Below are 12500 nucleotides of genomic sequence, written 5' to 3' on the forward strand. Positions count from 1 at the left end.
CAAACCTTGACTAACTGCACCAGCAGGTGCTGAAGCATAGAACACCATTTCCTCGGAGGACTTCACTCAAGAGGACAGTTCTACGAGCTTATCCCTGCAAGGGCATACGCCTGTATTCAAGCTGGAGGAGAGTACGCAATATACTGATACACTTTTACATTTTGTGAATAGCTGTTGCACCTGTCTACATTATCATATACAGTGACCAACATACAGTATAAAATTTCATTTACACGGAATCCTGATTTATGGGTGTTCATTTTGCATTTTCTACAAATGTACTCGTATACAAAATCGGCATATAATTTATATGACTTACTCAAATGAAAGTGTCCTACCGTTCAGTAGGATGTTCCTCCCCCCAAAAAAAACACTAGTCTTCTAATATAAGTATAAAGCTGATACTTTTTAGTTGTATCATATAATTTAAACTGTGTATGATAAATTACACGTATTAGCAGGGAATCTGTTGGTTTGGTTCAAGTGTCTTTTCAGCAGTGAGACTATATGAGACATGAACGTTCTTAATGTGGGATTCGAACACCAAAGCTCGTATGGAAATCAAACTTGGATCGAGTAGTGTACGCTGATTAACTGCCATGAGGGGAGTTCCTCCAATATTTTTTTGTTATTTATCATGATTTTTTTAAAAGTGAGTTTCGTTTCACAGTTTGAAAATACAGTAGAGTTCTAAACTATGAGAGTTCAATACTCAAACTTGAGTAGTGCATCTATAACTACTGGTTGCAATAGATTAATAAGATCAAAGAACCAGTTCATCTGATAATGAATGCATATCAGAAAGCCATTAAGCCATTACTGGCTATACCGTTATGTTTTTATTCTATCGCGATAAAGGTTAAAACAGGAAATCGTTAATTTGAACCTCTTCCAGTTTGAATAGATAGTTAAGGGAGGAGATAGAACCTACTCTTGCGAAGCTAAATCGTTTGGAAAAACTGCATATCAATATTTCTTACCGTTTTTGCTCTACGGAAATTAGTATTGAAACCGGAAGTAGTAGTAATTTTCAGCCATTTCTGATTTTGGCAGAGTGTTGCAGGTTGTTATGGTATGTTCTCTTGACACCCTAAATGGACTGTAGAAAACAACTTGTCGCTAACTATTACCATTCTTGTTCCATGGTGATAAATATTGAAACAGGAAATGATTAATTTTAACCACTTTCGTATTTAATAAAGGGTTAGAGAAGAAGATGAAACCTACCCTTACGAAGCTGAATCGAATGCAAAAAAACTGAATCTCGATATCACAAAGTATTGGTTTGTCCTGAATGGGAGTAGTAAACAGTGACGTCACAGAGCATTGGTTTGCTATGAATGGAAGCAGTAAACAGTTTACGCCACAGATCATTGGCTTATTCGGAATGTGAGCAGTACACACTAACGTCACAGAGCAGTACACACTAACTTCATAGAGTAGACGCTTACATCATAGATCATTAATTTGTTGAATATACAAAGTGTGTGAGAAAAGTAATGAGACTGGCAACACTGCGGGCGATCTGGAAACGTTGTGTCTACTGGCCTGTACTAGACCGGTTTGTTTATCCCTTCCACTTCCTCAGTCGGAGTTACAACTCCGTACAGCTAATACATTATTTTTGACAGCGGCATCAGTGAAGTTGTGTTTTTGTTGTGTATTAGGCCTACAGAAATAGAGCATCGGAATTCAGAGCAGCGTTGAGCAATAAAGTTTTGTGTTAAACTTGGTGAATCCGCGAGTATGACTTTTGAAAAGTTGAAACAGGCCTATGGGGAACATTGCTTATCAATAGCATAAGTTTTCCGCTGGCTCGAATCATTTTTGGAAGGCCGAGAACACGTTGAAGATTAACCTCGCTCAGGGAGACCTTCAACTTCAAAAACTGACGAAAACGTTGAACATGTGAGGGCTCTTGTGAGATCAGACTGTCATTTAACAGTAAGGATGGTGAGTGAACAGTTAAATTTAAACACTTTCACCGTACATCAAATTTTGACAGACGATTTGAACATGCGAAAGATTTGTGCCAGAATGGCGCCGAAAAACCTCACAACTCAACAGAAGGACAATCGAAAAAACGTGTGCGTTGATCTTCTTGATAGGATTGCCAATGACCAAGAATTCTTTAATTATGTGATCACAGGTGATGAATCCTGGATATTTGAGTACGATCCTGAAACAAAGCGGCAAAGCGAAGAGTGGCACACTCCGTCATCTCCTCGGCCGAAGAAATGTCGAACGAGCAAAATCAAAGATCAAGACGATATCGATTTTTATTTTTTATTTATTATTTTTTTTAACAGTAAAATGTTCCTCTTTTCTTTCATCATACATCTGTTGTTTTTGGTTGCCTTACGACAAGGGGATCTTCCTTGAATTCGAGTATTGGTTCTTACTTTGAGCGTATTCGTGATGTTATGACTATTATTAATAATATGGTTTTCTCAATATTAATATTACTACTACTTCTATTACTATTACCACTATAATCTTTTACTGTCAGTTTTGGATCTGACGTTTAATACGTTTCAGTAGTATATTTCAGCCTTTTTCCTTTCTTCATAATAGACTCATGATACCATGTGTTATGTAAAGTATGTAGATTTTACACCAAATTATTGATATGATTTAGAATAGCTTAAAGTTATACAACCCAATTAAATTTTAACTAGAGCTCCTTCGTGGCTAAGCGGTTAGCGTACGCGCCTTTGGCATGGGAGATCCACGTTCGATTCTCGGCGGGAGCTCCTCTGGTTCGGATTCCACGTTAATCAGTAGGTCCACGTATCATATAGCCTCGCTCCTGAACGGGACGTTAAACTCAAAATCAACTCAACTCAAATTTTAACTACAATCAAAAAAGGCGAATACTGCAATGGTAATGGTGTAAATTTCATTATATTACTAAAGATCTCTTTCCATCAAATATTTACTGCGTGGAATACAAGCTAGACCCGCCCTTCCGCTAATGTTCACTCTTTTGTTTTTTCACCATATCTTGTGCTATTCCATTTTTTTCTCTGCTGCCATTTTGAAATGCCTATGATCACGTACTGTAGTAATACGTAACGATTAGAAATCGAGACTGGAGACCGCCCTTCTATTTTTAGCGCGCTTTTCTATGATCAAAATTTCCCTTTTGCCGCCATCTTGAAATGCCTATCACCACGTACTGTTGTAATCGGATACATTCCCCGTCCGATAAGAAGGTTCGTAGAAGAACCCTCATTTTTGCCGTTTTCGAACATTCCTTTTGGCACCCGCCGGAGCCCGCCCCTCATGAAATTATAAGCCTGTAACTGTAGTTGACTAAGATCAGTAATAGTGCAAAGAATCACTCGATTCGGTTCATCAGTTTAGAACATAAGCACGATTATACTTCGCCACTTTCCCGTTGCCTCAGTTTTCTTTTGGTCACCATGTTGAAATGAAATGGTGTGACTGACAACTTTTACCGTGCCGGTTCTGTTGTCTGTGGCACTAACTTACAATGTTAGTGCCTACAAAACCGCATCGCTCTATCTGATGCCCTTTGCATGGCACAGACACACACATACATGGCACAAGCCGTTACTTTAGCCCGTCCCTTCTTATACGGTGGGCTAAAAAGGAGAGAAAAATGGGTCAGAGTGCACTTCCCGACGGCTATAAGGTTTGAATCTCAATTTTTTGGAAAGCCATGCTAACATCTAGAAGTATCCATCCCTGTTCTATGGGGCGACATTGATAAATTCTAAACCTTTCAAATTACAGGTAAAATATCAAGCATTAATAAGTACTTTTTTCCTTCATACCTGACAATTATTATTAATTTCCGCATTGTTATCGGCACTTAAGATTTCATGCCAACCTTGCTAGCAAAGGGGATTAGCTTGCTGCACTCCGAAGCTAGGGATTCTTGATTCGCATATCAGTTAGACATGTGTATTTCTTTTCGCATCATTAGCCTAGCGCATAAGAGAAGGCCTAAAACCACATCAAAGAAAGAAATAATGGTTGACAAAATTTGGTGACATTCGAAAACTTTTGAATACTCGACCAATGAAGTTTCATAATGGTTCGACAATAACCGAAATGTCAGTAATATTGATAGTTTGGATAATGCTCGAAATTTCGATAATACCCAAAGTTTAGAGAATACCAGAAATTTTGTTAATATTCGAAGTTTCGAGTATACCCGAAATTTCTGTAATAATCACATTTTCAAAATTACCTGAAATTTTGATAACACTGGAACTTTCAAATATCCGAAACTTCGATAATATTCGAACTTTTGATAATATTCGAAACTTTGATAATATTCAAACTTTCGATAATACCCGAAACTTCGATAATATTCATTCTTTCAATTAGTGATGGGTAGTTCCGGAACGATTCGTTACAAAAGAACGAATCCTTTAGTGGAATGAAAAGATCGAATTTCTGAAAGGAACCGGATTGACTGGCGGAATTAAAAAACGGATTCGCTCAGCGGACGGAAGGAACGGATTGAGACAGTGGATTCGGTCAATGGAACTAGAGGTCGGAACCAAAATCATAAGTTCAAGAGCAGACTCAGTTGATGGATTGATACAGATGGAATCAGACAAAAGCAGTACTGCAAAACAGGTGGACAATGTATGACAGAGAGAGAGAGAAAAAAAAGGTCCTACTGCTAATGCCTACAAACAACCAAGCCTTCTCTGTGATTTTTGTGTCCCTTCTAAGAATATTCCGATCACGAAACTCCTCTACCAATGAAGGGAGTGGGGAGGGTGGCAACTAGTCTTATCAGAATGTTTGTTGACTTTCTTCTCTTCCACAGGTGTTCAGGATTACCAGGTCTACCGATTTTTTTTTTTCAATTCGAAAATCAGTTTTCAGATGTAACCTATATTGATGCATCGTCATGTATCCTACTTTAAAATTCACAATCGATTGTTTGGGTATTAATATTACAGATCAACACAAAGGCTATATGGGATAAGTCCTATTTCATAAACTGAGATTATTAAAAAAATATTGTGACTTTTCTCAAATGCAAGTACCTTCATTGGGATCGAAACCGGAACCATACGAATATTAACAACTTCGCTTAGCTCTAAGTTAAGCTAAAAGTTTGTTTCACTACAAATCTATATTATAAAATTGGAAGTGACTATGTTTGTGACTCTTAATTTCTTGAACCGTCCGACCAATCTCTTATCAAATTTTCAATGTAGATGACGTTACGGACTGGGATGATTTATATCATTTTACTTTACCCAAGCAACGTAGGGAAGGGGATGGAGGGGGAGATATACAAAAATCAATAAATATAAAAATAAAAGTGACTATGTTCGTGAATTAATTACTTTTGAACCACCCGATCGATCTCAATCAAATTTTCAACATATATGAAGTTCAAACCTGGGAAGTTTTTTATCATTTCATTTTGACAGTAGATCTTAGGGGCGGAGGAGAGGAGGGGGGGAAATATATGAAAATAAATGAAACTTAATAACTCTTGAGCCACCAGACCTATCTTGATCAAACTTTCAACATAGATAAGATTCGGGCCTGTGATATTTTCGTTATTTCAATTTTACGGTGGAACCTAGGGGGGAGGGAAGGGAAAGATATATGTAAAAAGAATAAAAATAAAAGTGACCGTCTTTGTGACTTCATCACGCTTTAACCACAGGACCGATCTTAATCAAATTTTCAATATGGATGAAGTTCGGACTTGAGGTGGTTTTCATCATATCACTTTGAGGCAGACCTTAGGGGAGGGGGAAGGGAGGGTACACATATATAAAAATAATTAAAACTTAATAACTCTTGAACCACTCAACCTATCTCGATTAAATTTTCAACATAAATGACGTTTGGGCTTGGGATAATTTTTATCATATAATTTTGACGGTGCAACGTAGGGAAGGTGGAGGGGTGGCGGATATATATGTAAAAAATAAAAATGAGTGATTGTCTATGTGACTTCACTCTTGAACCACCTGACCGATCCGATCAAATTTTCAACATAGATGAGGTTCGGACCTGGGATGGTATTTATCTATTCACTTTGACGATAGAACTTAGGGGAGGAGGTAGGAGGGGGAGATATATAAAAATAAATAAAACTTAATAACTCTTGAATCACTGGACCGATCTCGATCAAATTTTCAGCCTAAATTAAGTTCGAACATGAGATGATTTTTGCCATATTACTTTGACGATGTAACTTAAAGGAGGGGAAAGACATTTACAAATGACCGAAAATGACCGATATTAGTGTCGAATCTATAGTTTTTGAGGTCGCTGAGATGAACAGTGACATTTCTGATTTAAATCCATTTAAATCCAAATTAAGCCCCGCAAAAATTGTGGGAGGGGAGGGATATATACAATAAAAATTACCAATATCAGTGTCGAATTAATATTTTTCGGGGTCGCTGAGATGAACAATGACACTTCCGATGTCGTGGCGCGCAACATGGGGAGAATTGGGGATATATAAAAAATAACCAATCATCGAAAATAACCAATATCAAGGAGTGCTTTAGTAGTAGTAAAAAGTGACTGACTAACGAAACATATTACTATTTTTTCTTAATTTAACCCAGCGAAGCGGGTAATTGATGCTAGTAAAAGAATATATCTCTTACAGAATGATATGTCAGCCAATAATTCAGAAATGAGAGAGTCCTATCCCAAATATTCCTACAAAGATGAGATAATGAATAAACTAAGATCAGAGGAAAAATGGGATAGAAGAGAGAGAAAATACTTTAACTTAGATGAATTAGTGGCGTACGCAATGGAGTTTCCGCGTTTTAACCTTTCTTGATTAAGATGATAATGGAGAATAAACATTAATCATACATATACACAAACATATAAGGTTATATACAAATACCTGAAATTATACGAACTTAGGAGCTTGAAGCCGTCTTCACGAACCTTTGCGTACGCCACTGGGTGAACTAATATACTTTCCAAAATTCTGATCCTCCTACTACTAGGTTTCTAAACCAAGGCTCCTAATATTTAAGAATTAAATCTTCACTATAAATGTCCTGTTCTTAAGATCCTAACGAAAGTAAGTGATTATGAAAGGAATTAACGAAATTTGATGGTATGAAAATGAGAGGAAGCAGGAGAACTCCAAGAAGCACCCGGTAACACTGTTGTTCACCATGAACTTCCATGGTATGGAGTCGCACCAGGAGTGACACTCTACGACTGAGACATCACGACTTCTCTCCTTCACCAATAATTAATAGCCGATAAAAGACATCACTGTTGAACTCCATTCGGCAACTGCAAACGACGACTAGCGGTTAAAAAAATAATAATAAGTAATCTATTTGCTTGGAGTTGCTCAGAAGAAGCGGACCACCTGCTTTTCATTGTTTGTCGCTCTCAGTTGCATTGCAGAGTTACTCTTTGAGGGGTGCTCATCAGTGCCTCTCCATTTTTGACATTTCTCAAAATACTACGGAAATCAAATAATATTCTTCATATTATTTTTAGTTTTGTGTTCCACTCTTCTGCATCGACGCTAAGCGAGACAATGATGAGATAGTGATAATAGAGGAATGACGAAATTGAGAACAAACGGGGTAATCCCGAAGATAAAGCCACGCACACAGATGAGAGATTGGATCGAACCAAGAACCCCATACGCCAGTGGTGAGCACTCTATTATACCCACCACGGCCTAACATTAAAATTTCTCTCTAAATTTCTTTATTACTTAGAAAAAAGTAGGCTACTTAGTAACATATTTTATGTTGTCGAAAAGGATGTGTAGGCCCTAATAGTTGTTTTAGAACCAGCATTAGCGTTACAACATTGCTAGACTTAAGAAAGGCAAAAACCGTAATCAAGATAAGAATGGGTTGTTTTATTGTCCGGAGGACCGAACAATAAAATTTCTTATGTAAGTAATCTACTTTGTGTATATATACATATTAATTTATTGTTTGTATTCAGACATTTCTAGTGTGTGGGGTCCATGGTTCGTTTCAACTTACTTCAAGTAAAATTTTATAATGCATAAACACCATATACGTAGTTTTTCTCCAGGTTCTCCTGTTTCTTCCCACTTTCTTCATTCCAACATTTGTTTCATTTTTGCGCCCAAAGTATCATCATATCTGATCCCGGCAATGTGTAAACTAGAGGCCATTGAGAGAGAAAACATGACAGAAGATTACTCATTTAGCTTAAGAATAAAATTTTGTTACAAAATTTTAGCAACACCACACATAATTAATATGATTGAGGTGTTGGACCGTATACTATATCCTACGAAGAGCAAATTGCCGTATTTGTACGTTTAAGACCGTATGTCTGGCAACACTGATATAATATGTAGTCAGCAAATAACAAACAAGTTAGAATTCAGGAAGAAATTGAATTTCCTGTGTATGTGTGTGTGTCTGTCTAAAAAGCAGTCCCTTTCTGTATTCTATCCTTTCTCCTCACAAACAGTGCCGAACTGTCCACGTTGGCTACTTGGCGATTGCCTAGGACCCGAGGGGGCCACAGGGATCACGAGGCGCAGAACCTGTGTAGGTCTTGGTCGACTTTTCGCGATCACAAATGCTTCCTCCTGCCAAAAAAGTTGCGGAAGCCTAAGTTCGTCTTTCAGGAAGAAGTCTTCTCGGGCTCCTCTTGCTCATATCAGTACGGCCCCATGAGCCAATAAAACTTCATACTTAGCAAAGCCCCCCTCTTTCGTAACGGCCCCCCGAAGTAACTTCACGATTATGTTTGATTGTCTCAGTATTATTGTAACTTTTCGCGATCTGTCTTGCCGAAGTATTTGAGCATATCTTGTATCGACGAATCCTTAATCACGTCAAACCGGTTATCTCAATTAAACAACATGGCTTTGTTTCACAAAGATCCACAATAACAAACCTTGCAATTATTACAGATTTTATAGCGAATTCATTAGATGTAGGCAGCCAAGTAGATGTGATTTATATTGACTTTGAAAAACCTTTTGATAAAGTTAATCATAACATATTACTAGAAAAATTAAAGCTTTCCCACTTTTCTCCATCCCTGATTAAATTCTTATCATACCTATCTAATCGTAAACAATCCATTCTTTTTAATGCATACAAATCTAAAGAATATACTGCATCCTCAGGAGTCCCTCAGGGTTCAAATTTAGGACCATTGTTATTTCTCTTGTTTATTAATGATTTACCTGACTGTATTCCTGACCATGAAAAATTACTATATGCCGATGATCTAAAAATATATGCTAAAATCAATTCTGTGGACGACAATATAAAGCTGCAGCAAGGTCTAGATCATATTGGTAACTGATGCTCTTCGAATCAACTTGGGGTTAATGCAAGCAAATGCAAAGTATTATCATTCACTAGAAGCAAATCACCTCGTCACTTTAATTATGAAATTAATAAATATATAGTAAATAGGTATGATTCAGTTAAAGATCTTGGTGTTACTTTTGATTCTAAGTTAACGTTTGACAATCATATTGTAAATATAACAAGTGAAGCATTCAAGCTATTAGGATTCATAATTAGAACGGGAAAATAATTTAAGAACTGTTCAACATTACAGAAGTTGTATATACAATGCATATGTTCGCTCAAAGTTAAAGTATGCCTCTACTATTTGAAATCCGACTCACATAAAACATCGTAAGCAATTAGAAAGAATACAGACAATTTTTTTTTTAAATTTCTAATATATAAAGAAACTCATATTTATCCTACTTATGACAGCTGTAAAACCATACTTGCTAACTTCCATCTTCCTACACTAGAACAAAGGCGACATATGATTGATTTATTATTCATTCAAAAAGTAACGCAAAATATTTTGGATTGTCATGATTTAGTTTCTTTATTGGATTTTCATGTCCCCACATTAAAAGTACGTAGAAACACTGGTCTTTATTACTGCAGAAAATCAAGAACTAATATAATGATGAAATCACCAATCTGGAGGACAACAGCTTTGTATAATAGAATGTGTTCAAATAACAATGAATTTAATATATGTGATATGTCGCCTAAGAAATTTCGAAATGCCATTATCATGAGTTATCAAGAGTTGTGAACTCAAGTTACGTTATCAAGCGTTATGAACATGTAATTGCGTAATTTACCACACTGTAATTGGGCTATAGCCCGTTGTGTTGACAATAAATAAATAAATAAATAAATAAACATATTTATTCTACTAACGTGTGAAGTTTATATATATATATATATATTATGGGGGACCTTTAAGGACCCGCGCCAAGGACCCTCAACTTGGCCAGTCCGACACTGCTCACAAATACAGCTTTGCAATAACTTATCAGATTATAAAAGTTGTCTGACTAGTTTGGCTGCAAGAAGTAATCATTGGCTGCAAGAAACTTTCATAATATTCGTACTTTCGATAATACTCAAAATTTCAATAATATCCGAAACTTCGATAATACTCGAATTTTCAATAATACCCGAAACTTCGATAATACTTGAAATTTCGATAATACCCGAAACTTCGATAATACTCGAAATTTCGATAATATCCGAAACTTCGATAATTTCAAATACTCGAACGGTTTCGGGTAACCGATGACAACTCGATAAATTTTCACTCCGAAGTTCGATAGGTCCTCAGCCTTATCGAACACCCCTAGTGCACAAGAGTTCCTCTTCCTCAGCAGACGAAACTGGGCAACAAAATAAGAAACGCTACCAGAAAAGTAAGCTTCACGTTGATTGAAATTTGCTATACTAAGGCGATGGAAGTGATGCTGTGCAAAAAGTCTGCAGGCATTTTGTGAGGTTTATTGAAGACATCACCAGGTTTCTTTCCTGAGTGTTTTATTGCAGATGCTAAGTTAAAAAAAAAAAGATACTTTAACAGTAGTCCTTGAAAGTTGTGAGATCACGTATCTTTATTATTGTTTGATAAGATTGAGTATTTATCAGCTGACATTAAATATTCAATGGTAGGCAAAAAGTAAAGAAAACGTACAGGCTTATCACTGAGGATTATGTAGGTTAGCAGTTTCAGGTGATATATTTTATCCAAATCAATATTTTTTTTTTTACTAAATATTCTCACGGTTAGATAATATTAGTCTACTTTCCGTTGTAAGAGTAAAAACTGTCAGATTTTAATCTACGTTCGTTAAGGATGATACACTCTATTTCATTTTCTTTTTTCCAAAGTATTGAGAAAATCAAACAAGAATATTAAAATTTATCTATGCATTTATATAACATTTAAAATGTATTATAGAAAGGAAATAACATGTGTTGTCGACATGTTCTCAATGATGATGCAGTTGTCGGAGGGAAGCGGGGAAATAGAAAGTCTTTTTTTCTATGGTAGTTTTTTCTAATATCGAAAATGATTATGTTGACCCACATCGCAATATACGAGGTCTGGGGTGACGTTCACCCTCTTGCCCTCTACTGGAGTAGTCACTGCATGTTCTTCATTGTCAAGAATATATTTAAATCGATTATGGTGTCATATGCTTCAGATGACAAACTGATCAACATAAAGATTACGTCAAAACATTGGTTAATCAGTAGTCTTTTGTACTTACAATAACACTTCGCCCCTTTGAATCGGGAATGGCGGTCGTAATTAACATGCATAATTCTCAGCATCAGTCAGCAATGGGTTCGAGAGTGATGGACCTGTAAAGTTAACATAGAAATCCAGTACAACGTCTATAGGCATTTCCTTGACGTCTCTTTTTGCTAACCCGAATATAGTGCAACGCTGCGGACGACGACGCGTCACAAGAGTCTGCAGGGTGGTCCCAAGAAATTGCCTGAAATATGTATAGCAGTTACCTGCGGCAGCATATGGAAAAGAGAAAACAAAAAGACAAATAAGGATATAAAAATAATCTTAAACCCACAGATGCTGATTTCAAGAGGATGATTCAACCATTGGATGTGTACTTCTTCAGGTAGTACAAGTCATTCAACCTTGCGGGGGACGGGTAAGACCGTTCCAATATATATATATATAAAAGCGATGTTCAAAATATTGACATGCATATGTATAAAAGCGAAACACAATGCTATGGAGGATCGGGAGAGCAGAGTTGTTTTCAGTATTGGGAGGCGAGTAGATTTGAGGCTTATTCTGGGGGGGGGGGGTGCATCAATTTCATCTCACTTTCCTTTGTGGCAATCGGACACAAATCATCACATTTCTCCTCAAAAACATATTTCAAATCGGATTATTGGGGGGACAGTCCCCCCAGTTCCAAGATTGGAAGAGACATGTCCCCTTCATCCCCCCGGGATTTGCGCAAGTGACTGGTATTGATGAGTGATGTGGACATCTGGTACTATGACCGATTCCTGGCATTGCAGTCGTTCACAATCTATCAGGTACTTTATGGTTCATTTAGACACAAGTCACTATTCTACCTAGTTTTTCGGTATTCCACATTCTGTAAGAATATTGTATATTGTTTCCTTCCTAACCGAGTCGTAGGCCTTTCTAAAATCAATAAATAATTAATG

The sequence above is a fragment of the Thermobia domestica genome, chromosome 10 (assembly GCF_964235325.1).
Source record: "Thermobia domestica chromosome 10, izTheDome1.hap1.1, whole genome shotgun sequence".
Taxonomy (NCBI): Eukaryota; Metazoa; Arthropoda; class Insecta; order Zygentoma; family Lepismatidae; genus Thermobia; species Thermobia domestica.